The sequence below is a fragment of the Protopterus annectens genome, chromosome 2.part0 (assembly GCF_019279795.1).
Source record: "Protopterus annectens isolate FY-2018-M chromosome 2.part0, PAN1.0, whole genome shotgun sequence".
Taxonomy (NCBI): Eukaryota; Metazoa; Chordata; order Ceratodontiformes; family Protopteridae; genus Protopterus; species Protopterus annectens.
This window is the reverse complement of record NC_056728.1, coordinates 703,672,649-703,688,989: the sequence shown is the minus strand read 5'-3', so window position 1 is coordinate 703,688,989 and position 16,341 is coordinate 703,672,649.

Below are 16,341 nucleotides of genomic sequence, written 5' to 3'. Positions count from 1 at the left end.
CATACATAATAGGTAGGAACAATATATTTTTTATCATGATGGCTATGCTATCCATATTACTTTTATAGACAGCAAGGATTGAATATTGAATTGTATTAAGAAATGCAGAGTGGAAATGGCAATGCTGCAGTAGACACATTTGAAAATAAATGAGCATGTGAATTTAACAAAGAAAGGATTTTAGAATGGATATTCAGCAGAAAACCAGTGACAAAGGAAAATGGAAATATTATATTAATTGATAGAGGGGCTCCAATAGTGATAGAAGTGGAAAAAAGACAATAATGGTAGACTTGCAGTAGTAAGGGGCTATTGGTAAAGGAGGAGGATTACTCTGATGTGTATTTATATTCCACCAAAAAGTGTTATTAGAACCTCAAGAAAAATTTGGGTGTAGTAATCAGCTTACAAAAACAAATAGAGGAGAAGTTGTGGACAATAATTATAAAGAGTTGAAGGAATTTATCTGGGAGGAGAAGAGGGCAAGAGTTAAGTATGATAAGTTGATCCTTCTAATAGAAAAAGGTGGTTTAGGTTTACTTGATTTGAAAGGATATTTTAGAGCTACAGTACATAGTTAACACTAATATATATTACACAAGCAGAAGTTTATAATAAAAAAGGAATGGGATGATGATGAATCAGGGGTAAGTTTAAGAAATAAACCGAGAGTAGGATTTTTGATGCATATCATGCAGATCATTAATGAGAATAATAACAACCATACAGAATATATTATATTTATGAAGTAGCAGAAAGTATTCTAAGAACTAAGCCATCACAAAAATGGAGAAAGGAGATTTTGCCAATAGGGATGACTGCAAGTAGGAGTACAGAAAATAGGCAAGATGGTGGCTGGAATTTACTGGAGAAAACTGGGAAAGGAACCAAGGTATTGGTAGCAAATAACTAGAGAAGGAAAGTAATAGAGTGGGATGAGGCCAAGAAGATGTTTGGGCTGTATGCTGGAGACTGCCTTCCTTTCCAGGGATTGCTATCAGAATATAGGAAAAGAGAAGAGAAGGGGATTTTAAGTGAAAAAACTTGCTATGGTAGGGTTTTTGGTCAAATCTAGAAGTGAAGTTATTGTAAAAAAGGGATAATTAATAGGGTATATAAAATATTGCATGATAATTATAAGAATGAATCAGATGAGGTTAGAAAAGATTGGGAAGAGAGACTGGAAAAGCATGTATGCAACAAGATCCATAAGGTTTAGGATCATTGTTTGGTAGTGTTTGCATATGTATTTTATACCCAAAGCAAAGTTCAAAGAATTTTTCATAAGGTAGATAGCAAATGTTGGAGGTAAGATAGAAAAGAAAGAGGTAACTTGGAATATGTGTTTTGGGAGTGTAATGAGTTGGCAGATTTTAAAAATTCCCTCTAGAGTACTCTGTCCAAAGTACTGAATGAGCAAATGACTGTAACTAAAGACAGAGCCCGATTCAGCACTAAGCAACCTAGGCAGGTGCCTTGGGTCCACTGGCTGGGAGGCCCAGCCAAAACATTAATTTAATTACAAAAGAGAGAGTGTGTGTGTGTGTGTGTGTGTGTGTGTGTGTGTGTGTGTGTGTGTGTGTGTGTGTGTGTGTGTGTGTGTGTGTGTGTGTGTAATTCCCCTAATTAGATATGATACGTTAGTTAATTAATTTGCTAAGGCTGAAACGTTTTACCTTGACTCCAGGAGACAAGAGCCTTAATACTCTACATCAACTACCACACCCTATAGTTACAGTCATTACAGTTGGTTGAAATGTTCTTTAATAAGTACTTTTGTCATTTATTGGTTCATACATCGTTTCACTGCTTAATAGAAAAAAATGTTCAAAACTACAAATGTGAAATGGCCTCCAATAAATATTACTGCATTTAACGAAAAATACATTATCAGTTCCAAATGTTTACATTCAGCCCCATAACAGTTTGAATGTTTGCATTCTATAATTTCCTCTGATGATAAGGTTCATCCAGAAAGGCAAACTACAGAAAGGAAGATTTGGTTTCATAACACCTTATTGGCCTTAGCAAACCTAGTTCTCACTGTTTCTGCTTTAGCTGTGAAGAAATTCTTAATATTAAATTCCAACAAAACTCTGTTGACTTATCCCTCAGCCACTGTCATCCAGACATTCACTGTTTCATCTAGTAGCCTGTAATCTTTCTTTCTTTCGTTTGGTGATTCAGATAATATCTTCCTGGAAGTCAAATATATGAAAGACATACAAAGATATGTGGACTAGTTTCTCCCTATAGGACACTAAAAAGATCTATACTCCTTTTCAGCTTTTGCTGCCTTTACTTTGGTCTATCTCTCTGAAAGTTTTGATTCAGGACTAAACTATTCCTCTGTCAAATTCCATCTAGAGGCAATTTCCAGTTTTCATATGGGATAGTTGTGTCACAGTTTAATTTCTTCAAGTCTTTTGGGATTCATATCATGATGGGAATGGACCCCATTCCTAAGTCCAAGCATGATGAAAGTTTGTGCAATTAGTATTGTTTCAATCTTTGATGTTAGCCAGAAGTGCTCTTCCTAGCACCCGCAATGTGCTCAGTAATGACTCCTTCTGCAGTTCGTATGGAGTTACATGTATCAGTAACATATCTAGATACGATCGTAGATTCTTTTTTATAAGACCTGTTGCTTCTACTACTGTTGGAACTGTATGGGTATCCTTCTTCCACATTGATCTCATTTCTGCTTGCAGATCCTGGTATTTTATGACTTTGTGTTTCTCTGTACGCAAGACACTATAATCACTTGGTGTAGCAATTTCAGTGATCAGTGCTACTTTTGTCTTCTTTTCATGGACCACAACATCTGGTTTTCTACCATCTATCTTTTGAACTGTTGGTAATGAGTGATCCCATGTAATATAAACTTCATCATTTTCTATGTTTTGTGGCTCATGTTTCCAATGTTGGTCAGCTACTTCAGTATTATACTGTTTGCACAATCCCCAGTGCAACAGTCTTGCCACATTATTATTCCTTTCAGTATACAATCCATGTCATTAGCATATCACAACCAGCAACAAGCTGTGCAACTGTTTCCAATTCTGTTTTACAAAACCTAGATTTGTCTATTTCTGCCACATGTTCAATGGACTTTATAAACCAACGTGTACGTAGTCCACTGTCTTGGGCCACCAATATTAACCTTTCATCTTGTGGTTTAAATTCACTTCTCCTTAACCATTCCTGTGTTTGATTTTGATCAACATGATATTGTTCCAAGAGTTTTCTTACTTGCAACTATATTTATGCATTTTCCACATTTCTTGCCTTCTCATCTGATCCTTCACCTTATATTCTTTCTTTTGTTTTTTGGCACATTCAGTTGCTTCCTGATTTTTATCTACTTCTAGTTGGATTTCCATTCCTGCTTGACAATGATATGGTTCTGCTAAACTAGCTAACTAGGGAAGTTATCTTAGACTTATTCTCATGTTTTAACACTTTCACTATGTTTGAGTCTTGTGAGGTCAGCAGATATGTATGCAGTCTTATGACTGCAGATTTATACATGTAATCAATTTTGAGGAGGCCCATACCTCCTTCAGAATGGGAAATATATAGTCTTGGCATGCACTGATTTTTATAAATCATTTGATAAGCATGAAGAATCCTTCCTGTTTTCCTATCCAACCAATTCAACACCATCTGGGGCCAGTCAATCACTCCAAAACAGTAAGTTAGGACAGGAAGAGCAAATCAGTTTATAGCTTGGACTTGGTTCCTAGATGTCAATGTTGTTTTCAGTATTAATTTTAGTCTTCTAAAATATTCCTTATTAAGTTCTATTTGCATCTGACCGTGTTTTATTGTTAATCTTTCATCAGTTCCCAAATATTTATGAACGCCCTCCTGCTCAAGTTCTTTTACATCACATTCCTGTCCCAGGTTGATGATTTCTTGTAGCTGCAGCTTTCCTGCTTTAAAGATTGCTTTTGCACATTTGTCAAGACCAAATGACATTCTTGTATCATATCAAAATTTTTGACCATTTGCAGTTGTGCTTTCATTTCCTGATCTGATGAAGTATACAGTTTTAAATCATCCAAAAAAAGAAGATGAGAAGTATTTACACGTTGTCATTTCTGGGAGCCAAATTGTAGCCATGACCTAATCAGTTAAGTAAACAGTTTAATGGGTTAACAGCAAGACAAAAGAGCAGCGGTGACAAAGAGTCACCCTGGGATATTCCCTTTGAATTTCTATCCCTGGAATAATAATTTGTCCTTTATCATGGCTTAACTGCAAAGTGGTTTGCCATTGTTTCATGGTCACTGTAATGTAATCGATCAGTGTCGGGTGTATCTTATAGGTTTTTAAGCACTCTTTTATCCATAAATGTGGAATACTACCACATGTTTTTTGTAGTCTGTCCATGCCATACTTAGATTCTTCCCCTTTTTACAGTTCTCCCTTATGACTTTATTTAATACCAAATTATCCTTTGTTCATCAGGCTTTCTTTTGTTACCCTTTTGTTCTATTGCCATGACTGAGTTTTCTTCTGAATGACTATAAATTCTGTCTGCCCTCAATTCCAGTGTATAGTTTATATGTCGTTGAAAGGCAAGTAATTGGTCTATGGTTTTAGGATAGCTTGCAGGTTCACTGTTAAGTAGGAGTATTGTTTTTAGTGCTGTTAAATAGGTTAGTGTCTGTTTGGGGTTACCATTCTTACTCATGGTTACATTTTCATGTAAAGATGTTAATTTTTTAAACTAGAAGTTAAGTACTGCATCTCAGCCTGGGGATTTCAAATTAGGAGATTTTCTTAACTTTGTTTCAATCTGTCTGGCTGTTACTTCATCCCATTTCATATCTTGCACATTTGAACTTTCTTATTCGTTCTTTTACTTCTTCTATACATTTAGCATCTTTGTTATGTCCCATAGGATCTTCATAGATATTTCTCCAAAATGTATGTATTTCTTCTGTTTTTTTTTTTTTTTTTTTGTGATGTTTCAATTCCTTTTGCCTTGTTTCCCAATTCTCTACAAAACTGTTTTGGGTCATCAATAAAGTGCTTATTTTGTACGTTTCTTTTATATTTATCTGCATGTGCTGATATTTTTAGTTTATTGTTTGCGATAGTGCACAATATATATCCTGATCTATTCTGATACTGTGCATTGCTTTTATCATGTCTATCTTTCTAAGTTTTTTTTTTTATCTGTTCCTTCTTCTTCATTCTTCTAACAGTGTCACCTCATCGTAATTGCTTTATTGTTTTCTCTATTCAGTAATTCCATGATGGCATTTGATTTTTCCCCTTCCTTTCCCTTACTGCCCTGTGTTTTTATGGTAAGAGTGTATCTGTTAATGCTTTAGCCACACAGTAATACATTCTACCTCCTTGCCACATTCTTTTTAATTTCATCTTGTATCATCTATTCCTCTTTCATATGGGAACTCACTGGCATATCACTCCGCAACATTGACTGTGTCAGAGTTGCCACCGTTTCCTGTTACTTCCCTTGCTATTCAACTCCTGCTAAATTTTGTACTGGTTTCTTATGGAAGGCTCCAAAATATTTTCAAATGGCATCTGATCAGATGTTTCCTGCTCCACTGGTTTCTCCTTAATTTGGGGATCCATTGATGTATCCTGCTGTGATGTTATCAAATTTAGATTTTATACACTAAATCCTTTACTTTGCAGGTAATCCATAACCTCAGTTTCTATTTTTTTAATTTTTCCATTACTAATCCTCTTTGTCTACTTTTCCTCTTTGTTTTCTTAGATTTGCCTGTATTTCTCTTCAAATATCTTTGGTGCTGTTCTTTTTGTATCTATTACTTTTGCTTTCTCCTTTGTATAAATATTGCACCATATTAAATCTGTTTTTCTTTCCCATGTCCATATTTCTTCTTCAGACATTTCCTGCACCTCCTTTTTCTCTGTACTGGGGGGACTAATTTCACCATGCTGTGATATAACCTGTGTTAGACTTTCTACACTAAATCCTTCACTTCAATTCCATAACTTCAGCTTCTATTTTTTTAACTTCTGCTTTATTAATCTGTGTTCTACAGTCTCTCTTTGTAATCTTATTTTTTGTATTGTGAAATTTTCCATATATGGATGTCTTTGTACTTCTCTTCAATTATCTTTGGGGCTGCTTTTTTGTACTGATTCATTTGGCTTTCTCCTTTGCATAAATATTGCACCATATCAGATCTCTATTTCTTTCCCATGTCCATATTTCTTTTTTATACCTTTGAAAAATTGCTAGATTTTGTTCTTTATATTTTTGCACTTCCACAGTCACTTCTTTTTCCAAATGGCCCAAGGTTTTATATAATGCTTTTCATAAATCTGTTGTATTAATGAACACACATTTTTATTTGAAGCTTCTGACAGTTTTTCTTGTGCAAGTGTTTTTCTTTCCTGTAACTTCTCTCTTAATATTTTTCTAAATCTTCTATCTGTAAATTCTGGGCTTCTTGAATAATACTAACAATACATCATTTCTTTCTTATCCTCAGTAGTCCACTCTATCATCTTTATAGCTGTTTTTTGGCCTATCAATTTTTGTGATTTTCGTGGACTACTACTTCCTTCTACAAGAGGGAGGCATCCTCCCCTTGTCCTGGCCTATCCCCATAGTAGGAATGTTTCTGTGTCTTGAGGATTCTACATTGTCATTTTTTCCAGCCCTGGCACCACGGCAACCACCAGAATTGTGCACTTTTTATCCTGGGTCTTGTGCACCCAGCTGTCTTTGTTAATTTTTAATCTACTTCTGTCCATTATATATGCTATATAAAATACAGTATAAATATCAGTGTCGTCTTGGTGAGATTTTGCAAAAAACAAGGTCCACCTCATGAAGGTACTCACCAAGACTCGAGGATGAATTCAGTTCCAAGAATACTACTCTCCTTTGTTTGCTGAGTTATCATCTCTCCATTCAGACACCTAGATACTTCCTCTTTTGCATTGTTAATGGTATGGAAGAGCTTTCTAAAAGGCATTTCCATTATAAGACTTCCCATCAAAGACCCTGTGCCCTTGTGGGATTTATAATTTATATACTGGAGAAGCTCACCTTACCCCACATTGAGTCTGTAGCTTCCAGAAAGTTGAAAAATAGTTTCTAGTGGCATTTACATCTATCAGAAGAATTTCTGAGATGCATACCCTCTCAGCTGATCCTCCCTAAGATATACTATATCACTTTAAATTAAAACTTGTGGAAGCTTCAGCTGGACAAAAAAACGTCACAGCTTCAACCCAAAGAAATAAAGTCTAAGAAGTCCAAGCATGATGAAAGTTTGTGCAATTAGTATTGTTTCAATCTTTGATGTTAGCCAGAAGTGCTCTTCCTAGCATCTGCAATGTGCCCAGTAATGACTCCTTCTGCAGTTTGTAAGGAGTTACATGTATCAGTAACATATCTAGATACGATCGTAGATTCTTTTTTATAAGACCTGTTGCTTCTACTACTGTTGGAACTGTATGGGTATCCTTCTTCCACATTGATCTCATTTCTGCTTGCAGATCCTGGCATTTTATGACTTTGTGTTTCTCTGTACGCAAGACACTATAATCACTTGATGTAGCAATTTCAGTGATCAGTGCTACTTTTGTCTTCTTTTCATGGACCACAACATCTGGTTTTCTACCATCTATCTTTTGAACTGTTGGTAATGGGTGATCCCATGTAATATAAACCATCATTTTCTATGTTTTGTGGCTCATGTTTCCAATGTCTGTGAGCTACTTCAGTATTATACTGTTTGCACAATCCCCAGTGCAACAGTCTTGCCACATTATTATTCCTTTCAGTATACAATCCATGTCATTAGCATATCACAACCAGCAACAAGATGTGCGACTGTTTCCAATTCTGTTTTACAAAACCTAGATTTGTCTATTTCTGCCACATGTTCAATGGACTTTATAAACCAACGTGTACGTAGTCCACTGTCTTGGGCCACCAATATTAACCTTTCATCTTGTGGTTTAAATTCACTTCTCCTTAACCATTCCTGTGTTTGATTTTGATCAACATGATATTGTTCCAAGAGTTTTCTTACTTGCAACTATATTTATGCATTTTCCACATTTCTTGCCTTCTCATCTGATCCTTCACCTTATATTCTTTCTTTTGTTTTTTGGCACATTCAGTTGCTTCCTGATTTTTATCTACTTCTAGTTGGATTTCCATTCCTGCTTGACAATGATATGGTTCTGCTAAACTAGCTAACTAGGGAAGTTATCTTAGACTTATTCTCATGTTTTAACACTTTCACTATGTTTGAGTCTTGTGAGGTCAGCAGATATGTATGCAGTCTTATGACTGCAGATTTATACATGTAATCAATTTTGAGGAGGCCCATACCTCCTTCAGAATGGGAAATATATAGTCTTGGCATGCACTGATTTTTATAAATCATTTGATAAGCATGAAGAATCCTTCCTGTTTTCCTATCCAACCAATTCAACACCATCTGGGGCCAGTCAATCACTCCAAAACAGTAAGTTAGGACAGGAAGAGCAAATCAGTTTATAGCTTGGACTTGGTTCCTAGATGTCAATGTTGTTTTTCAGTATTAATTTTAGTCTTCTAAAATATTCCTTATTAAGTTCTATTTGCATCTGACCGTGTTTTATTGTTAATCTTTCATCAGTTCCCAAATATTTATGAACACCCTCCTGCTCAAGTTCTTTTACATCACATTCCTGTCCCAGGTTGATGATTTCTTGTAGCTGCAGCTTTCCTGCTTTAAAGATTGCTTTTGCACATTTGTCAAGACCAAATGACATTCTTGTATCATATCAAAATTTTTGACCATTTGCAGTTGTGCTTTCATTTCCTGATCTGATGAAGTATACAGTTTTAAATCATCCAAAAAAAGAAGATGAGAAGTATTTACACGTTGTCATTTCTGGGAGCCAAATTGTAGCCATGACCTAATCAGTTAAGTAAACAGTTTAATGGGTTAACAGCAAGACAAAAGAGCAGCGGTGACAAAGAGTCACCCTGGGATATTCCCTTTGAATTTCTATCCCTGGAATAATAATTTGTCCTTTATCATGGCTTAACTGCAAAGTGGTTTGCCATTGTTTCATGGTCACTGTAATGTAATCGATCAGTGTCGGGTGTATCTTATAGGTTTTTAAGCACTCTTTTATCCATGAATGTGGAATACTACCACATGTTTTTTGTAGTCTGTCCATGCCATACTTAGATTCTTCCCCTTTTTACAGTTCTCCCTTATGACTTTATTTAATACCAAATTATCCTTTGTTCATCAGGCTTTCTTTTGTTACCCTTTTGTTCTATTGCCATGACTGAGTTTTCTTCTGAATGACTATAAATTCTGTCTGCCCTCAATTCCAGTGTATAGTTTATATGTCGTTGAAAGGCAAGTAATTGGTCTATGGTTTTAGGATAGCTTGCAGGTTCACTGTTAAGTAGGAGTATTGTTTTTAGTGCTGTTAAATAGGTTAGTGTCTGTTTGGGGTTACCATTCTTACTCATGGTTACATTTTCATGTAAAGATGTTAATTTTTTAAACTAGAAGTTAAGTACTGCATCTCAGCCTGGGGATTTCAAATTAGGAGATTTTCTTAACTTTGTTTCAATCTGTCTGGCTGTTACTTCATCCCATTTCATATCTTGCACATTTGAACTTTCTTATTTGTTCTTTTACTTCTTCTATACATTTAGCATCTTTGTTATGTCCAATAGGATCTTCATAGATATTTCTCCAAAATGTATGTATTTCTTCTGTTTTTTTTTTTTTTTTTTTTTTGTGGTGTTTCAATTCCTTTTGCCTTGTTTCCCAATTCTCTACAAAACTGTTTTGGGTCATCAATAAAGTGCTTATTTTGTACGTTTCTTTTATATTTATCTGCATGTGCTGATATTTTTAGCTTATTGTTTGCGATAGTGCACAATATATATCCTGATCTATTCTGATACTGTGCATTGCTTTTATCATGTCTATCTTTCTAAGTTTTTTTTTTATCTGTTCCTTCTTCTTCATTCTTCTAACAGTGTCACCTCATCATAATTGCTTTATTGTTTTCTCTATTCAGTAATTCCATGATGGCATTTGATTTTTCCCCTTCCTTTCCCTTACTGCCCTGTGTTTTTATGGTAAGAGTGTATCTGTTAATGCTTTAGCCACACAGTAATACATTCTACCTCCTTGCCACATTCTTTTTAATTTCATCTTGTATCATCTATTCCTCTTTCATATGGGAACTCACTGGCATATCACTCCGCAACATTGACTGTGTCAGAGTTGCCACCGTTTCCTGTTACTTCCCTTGCTATTCAACTCCTGCTAAATTTTGTACTGGTTTCTTATGGAAGGCTCCAAAATATTTTCAAATGGCATCTGATCAGATGTTTCCTGCTCCACTGGTTTCTCCTTAATTTGGGGATCCATTGATGTATCCTGCTGTGATGTTATCAAATTTAGATTTTATACACTAAATCCTTTACTTTGCAGGTAATCCATAACCTCAGTTTCTATTTTTTTAATTTTTCCATTACTAATCCTCTTTGTCTACTTTTCCACTTTGTTTTCTTAGATTTGCATGTATTTCTCTTCAAATATCTTTGGTGCTGTTCTTTTTGTATCTATTACTTTTGCTTTCTCCTTTGTATAAATATTGCACCATATTAAATCTGTTTTTCTTTCCCATGTCCATATTTCTTCTTCAGACATTTCCTGCACCTCCTTTTTCTCTGTACTGGGGGGACTAATTTCACCATGCTGTGATATAACCTGTGTTAGACTTTCTACACTAAATCCTTCACTTCAATTCCATAACTTCAGCTTCTATTTTTTTAACTTCTGCTTTATTAATCTGTGTTCTACATTCTCTCTTTGTAATCTTATTTTTGTATTGTGAAATTTTCCATATATGGATGTCTTTGTACTTCTCTTCAATTATCTTTGGGGCTGCTTTTTTGTACTGATTCATTTGGCTTTCTCCTTTGCATAAATATTGCACCATATCAGATCTCTATTTCTTTCCCATGTCCATATTTCTTTTTTATACCTTTGAAAAATTGCTAGATTTTGTTCTTTATATTTTTGCACTTCCACAGTCACTTCTTTTTCCAAATGGCCCAAGGTTTTATATAATGCTTTTCATAAATCTGTTGTATTAATGAACACACATTTTTATTTGAAGCTTCTGACAGTTTTTCTTGTGCAAGTGTTTTTCTTTCCTGTAACTTCTCTCTTAATCTTTTTCTAAATCTTCTATCTGTAAATTCTGGGCTTCTTGAATAATACTAACAATACATCATTTCTTTCTTATCCTCAGTAGTCCACTCTATCATCTTTATAGCTGTTTTTTGGCCCATCAATTTTTGTGATTTTCGTGGACTACTACTTCCTTCTACAAGAGGGAGGCATCCTCCCCTTGTCCTGGCCTATCCCCATAGTAGGAATGTTTCTGTGTCTTGAGGATTCTACATTGTCATTTTTTCCAGCCCTGGCACCACGGCAACCACCAGAATTGTGCACTTTTTATCCTGGGCCTTGTGCACCCAGCTGTCTTTGTTAATTTTTAATCTACTTCTGTCCATTATATATGCTATATAAAATACAGTATAAATATCAGTGTCGTCTTGGTGAGATTTTGCAAAAAACAAGGTCCACCTCATGAAGGTACTCACCAAGACTTGAGGATGAATTCAGTTCCAAGAATACTACTCTCCTTTGTTTGCTGAGTTATCATCTCTCCATTCAGACACCTAGATACTTCCTCTTTTGCATTGTTAATGGTATGGAAGAGCTTTCTAAAAGGCATTTCCATTATAAGACTTCCCATCAAAGACCCTGTGCCCGTGTGGGATTTATAATTTATATACTGGAGAAGCTCACCTTACCCCACATTGAGTCTGTAGCTTCCAGAAAGTTGAAAAATAGTTTCTAGTGGCATTTACATCTATCAGAAGAATTTCTGAGATGCATACCCTCTCAGCTGATCCTCCCTAAGATATACTATATCACTTTAAATTAAAACTTGTGGAAGCTTCAGCTGGACAAAAAAACGTCACAGCTTCAACCCAAAGAAATAAAGTCTAAGAAGTCCAAGCATGATGAAAGTTTGTGCAATTAGTATTGTTTCAATCTTTGATGTTAGCCAGAAGTGCTCTTCCTAGCATCTGCAATGTGCCCAGTAATGACTCCTTCTGCAGTTTGTAAGGAGTTACATGTATCAGTAACATATCTAGATACAATCGTAGATTCTTTTTTATAAGACCTGTTGCTTCTACTACTGTTGGAACTGTATGGGTATCCTTCTTCCACATTGATCTCATTTCTGCTTGCAGATCCTGGTATTTTATGACTTTGTGTTTCTCTGTATGCAAGACACTATAATCACTTGATGTAGCAATTTCAGTGATCAGTGCTACTTTTGTCTTCTTTTCATGGACCACAACATCTGGTTTTCTACCATCTATCTTTTGAACTGTTGGTAATGGGTGATCCCATGTAATATAAACCATCATTTTCTATGTTTTGTGGCTCATGTTTCCAATGTCTGTGAGCTACTTCAGTATTATACTGTTTGCACAATCCCCAGTGCAACAGTCTTGCCACATTATTATTCCTTTCAGTATACAATCCATGTCATTAGCATATCACAACCAGCAACAAGATGTGCGACTGTTTCCAATTCTGTTTTACAAAACCTAGATTTGTCTATTTCTGCCACATGTTCAATGGACTTTATAAACCAACGTGTACGTAGTCCACTGTCTTGGGCCACCAATATTAACCTTTCATCTTGTGGTTTAAATTCACTTCTCCTTAACCATTCCTGTGTTTGATTTTGATCAACATGATATTGTTCCAAGAGTTTTCTTACTTGCAACTATATTTATGCATTTTCCACATTTCTTGCCTTCTCATCTGATCCTTCACCTTATATTCTTTCTTTTGTTTTTTTGGCACATTCAGTTGCTTCCTGATTTTTATCTACTTCTAGCTGGATTTCCATTCCTGCTTGACAATGATATGGTTCTGCTAAACTAGCTAACTAGGGAAGTTATCTTAGACTTATTCTCATGTTTTAACACTTTCACTATGTTTGAGTCTTGTGAGGTCAGCAGATATGTATGCAGTCTTATGACTGCAGATTTATACATGTAATCAATTTTGAGGAGGCCCATACCTCCTTCAGAATGGGAAATATATAGTCTTGGCATGCACTGATTTTTATAAATCATTTGATAAGCATGAAGAATCCTTCCTGTTTTCCTATCCAACCAATTCAACACCATTTGGGGCCAGTCAATCACTCCAAAACTGTAAGTTAGGACAGGAAGAGCAAATCAGTTTATAGCTTGGACTTGGTTCCTAAATGTCAATGTTGTTTTCAGTATTAATTTTAGTCTTCTAAAATATTCCTTATTAAGTTCTATTTGCATCTGTTCGTGTTTTATTGTTAATCTTTCATCAGTTCCCAAATATTTATGAACACCCTCCTGCTCAAGTTCTTTTACATCACATTCCTGTCCCAGGTTGATGATTTCTTGTAGCTGCAGCTTTCCTGCTTTAAAGATTGCTTTTGCACATTTGTCAAGACCAAATGACATTCTTGTATCATATCAAAAAATTTTTGACCATTTGCAGTTGTGCTTTCATTTCCTGATCTGATGAAGTATACAGTTTTAAATCATCCAAAAAAAGAAGATGAGAAGTCTTTACACGTTGTCATTTCTGGGAGCCAAATTGTAGCCATGACCTAATCAGTTAAGTAAACAGTTTAATGGGTTAACAGCAAGACAAAAGAGCAGCGGTGACAAAGAGTCACCCTGGGATATTCCCTTTGAATTTCTATCCCTGGAATAATAATTTGTCCTTTATCATGGCTTAACTGCAAAGTGGTTTGCCATTGTTTCATGGTCACTGTAATGTAATCGATCAGTGTCGGGTGTATCTTATAGGTTTTTAAGCACTCTTTTATCCATGAATGTGGAATACTACCACATGTTTTTTGTAGTCTGTCCATGCCATACTTAGATTCTTCCCCTTTTTACAGTTCTCCTTATGACTTTATTTAATACCAAATTATCCTTTGTTCATCAGGCTTTCTTTTGTTACCCTTTTGTTCTATTGCCATGACTGAGTTTTCTTCTGAATGACTATAAATTCTGTCTGCCCTCAATTCCAGTGTATAGTTTATATGTCGTTGAAAGGCAAGTAATTGGTCTATGGTTTTAGGATAGCTTGCAGGTTCACTGTTAAGTAGGAGTATTGTTTTTAGTGCTGTTAAATAGGTTAGTGTCTGTTTGGGGTTACCATTCTTACTCATGGTTACATTTTCATGCAAAGATGTTAATTTTTTAAACTAGAAGTTAAGTACTGCATCTCAGCCTGGGGATTTCAAATTAGGAGATTTTCTTAACTTTGTTTCAATCTGTCTGGCTGTTACTTCATCCCATTTCATATCTTGCACATTTGAACTTTCTTATTCGTTCTTTTACTTCTTCTATACATTTAGCATCTTTGTTATGTCCCATAGGATCTTCATAGTTATTGCTCCAAAATGTATCTATTTCTTCTGTTTTTTTTTTGTTTGTTTTTTTGTGGTGTTTCAATTCCTTTTGCCTTGTTTCCCAATTCTCTATAAAACTGTTTTGGGTCATCAATAAAGTGCTTATTTTGTACTTTTCCTTTATATTTATCTGCATGTGCTGATATTTTTAGTTTATTGTTTGCGATAGTGCACAATATATATCCTGATCTATTCTGATACTGTGCATTGCTTTTATCATGTCTATCTTTCTAAGTTTTTTTTTATCTGTTCCTTCTTCTACATTCTTCTAACAGTGATACCTCATCTTAATTGCTTTATTGTTTTCTCTATTCAGTAATTCTATGATGGCATTTGATTTCTCCCCTTCCTTTCCCTTACTGCCCTGTGTTTTTGCTGTAAGAGTTTATCTGTTAATGCTTTAGCCGCACAGTGATACATCCTACCTCCTTGCCACATTCTTTTCAATTTAATCTTGTATCATCTATTCCTCTTTCATATGGGAACTCACTGGCATATCACTCCACAACATTGACTGTGTCAGAGTTGCCACAGTTTCCTATTACTTCCCTTGCTATTCAACTCCTGTTAAATTTTGTACTGGTTTCTTATGGAAGGCTCCAAAATATTTTCATATGGCATCTGATCAGATGTTTCCTGCTCCACTGGTTTCTCCTAAATTTGGGGATCCATTGATGTATCCTGCTGTGATGTTATCAAATTTAGATTTTATACACTAAATCCTTTACTTTGCAGGTAATCCATAACGCCAGTTTCTATTTTTTTAACTTTTCCATTACTAATCCTCTTTTTCTACTTTTCCTCTTTGTTTTCTTAGATTTGCCTGTATTTCTCTTCAAATATCTTTGGTGCTGTTCTTTTTGTATTGATTACTTTTGCTTTCTCCTTTGCATAAATATTGCACCATATTAAATCTGATTTTCTTTCCCATGTCCATATTTCTTCTTCAGATGTTTCCTGCACCTCCTTTTTCTCCGTAATGGGGGGACTCGTTTCACCATGCTGTGATATAACCTGTGTTAGACTTTCTACACTAAATCCTTCACTTCAATTCCATAACTTCAGCTTCTGTTTTTTTTTAACTTCTGCTTTACTAATCTTTGTTTTACATTCTCTCTTTGTAATCTTATTTTTTGTATTGCGAAATTTTCCATATATGGATGCCTTTGTATTTCTCTTCAATTATCTTTGGGGCTGCTTTTTTGTACCGATTCATTTGGTTTCTCCTTTGCATAAATATTGCACCATATCAGATCTTTTTTTCTTTCCCATGTCCATATTTACCCGCGGTGGTGGTGCTGCAGTAACGTTGTCACCTCACAGTAAGACGCTGTTCGGTTCTATTCTCAGCTAGAGAGTCTTCTGTGTGGAGATATGCATGAATGGGCGTACCTTCGTTGAAGGTTGTGTGTCAGGGCTGGTAACTCGACATGTAAAAATCAACTACCAATCATTAGCGGACCGGAGTTCCACTGTGGCGACCCCTAACCGGGAAAAGCCGAAAGACATAAACAAACAAACCTTTGAAAAATCGCTAGATTTTGTTCTTTATATTTTTGCACTTCCACAGTCACTTCTTTTTCCAAATGGCCCAAGGTTTTATATAATGCTTTTCATAAGTCTGTTGTATTAATGAACACACATTTTTATTTGAAGCTTCTGACGGTTTTTCTTGTGCAAGTATTTTTCTTTCCTGTAACTTCTCTCTTAATCTTTTTCTAAATCTTCTATCTGTAAATTCTGTGCTTCTTGAATAATACTAACAATACATCATTTCTTTCTTAT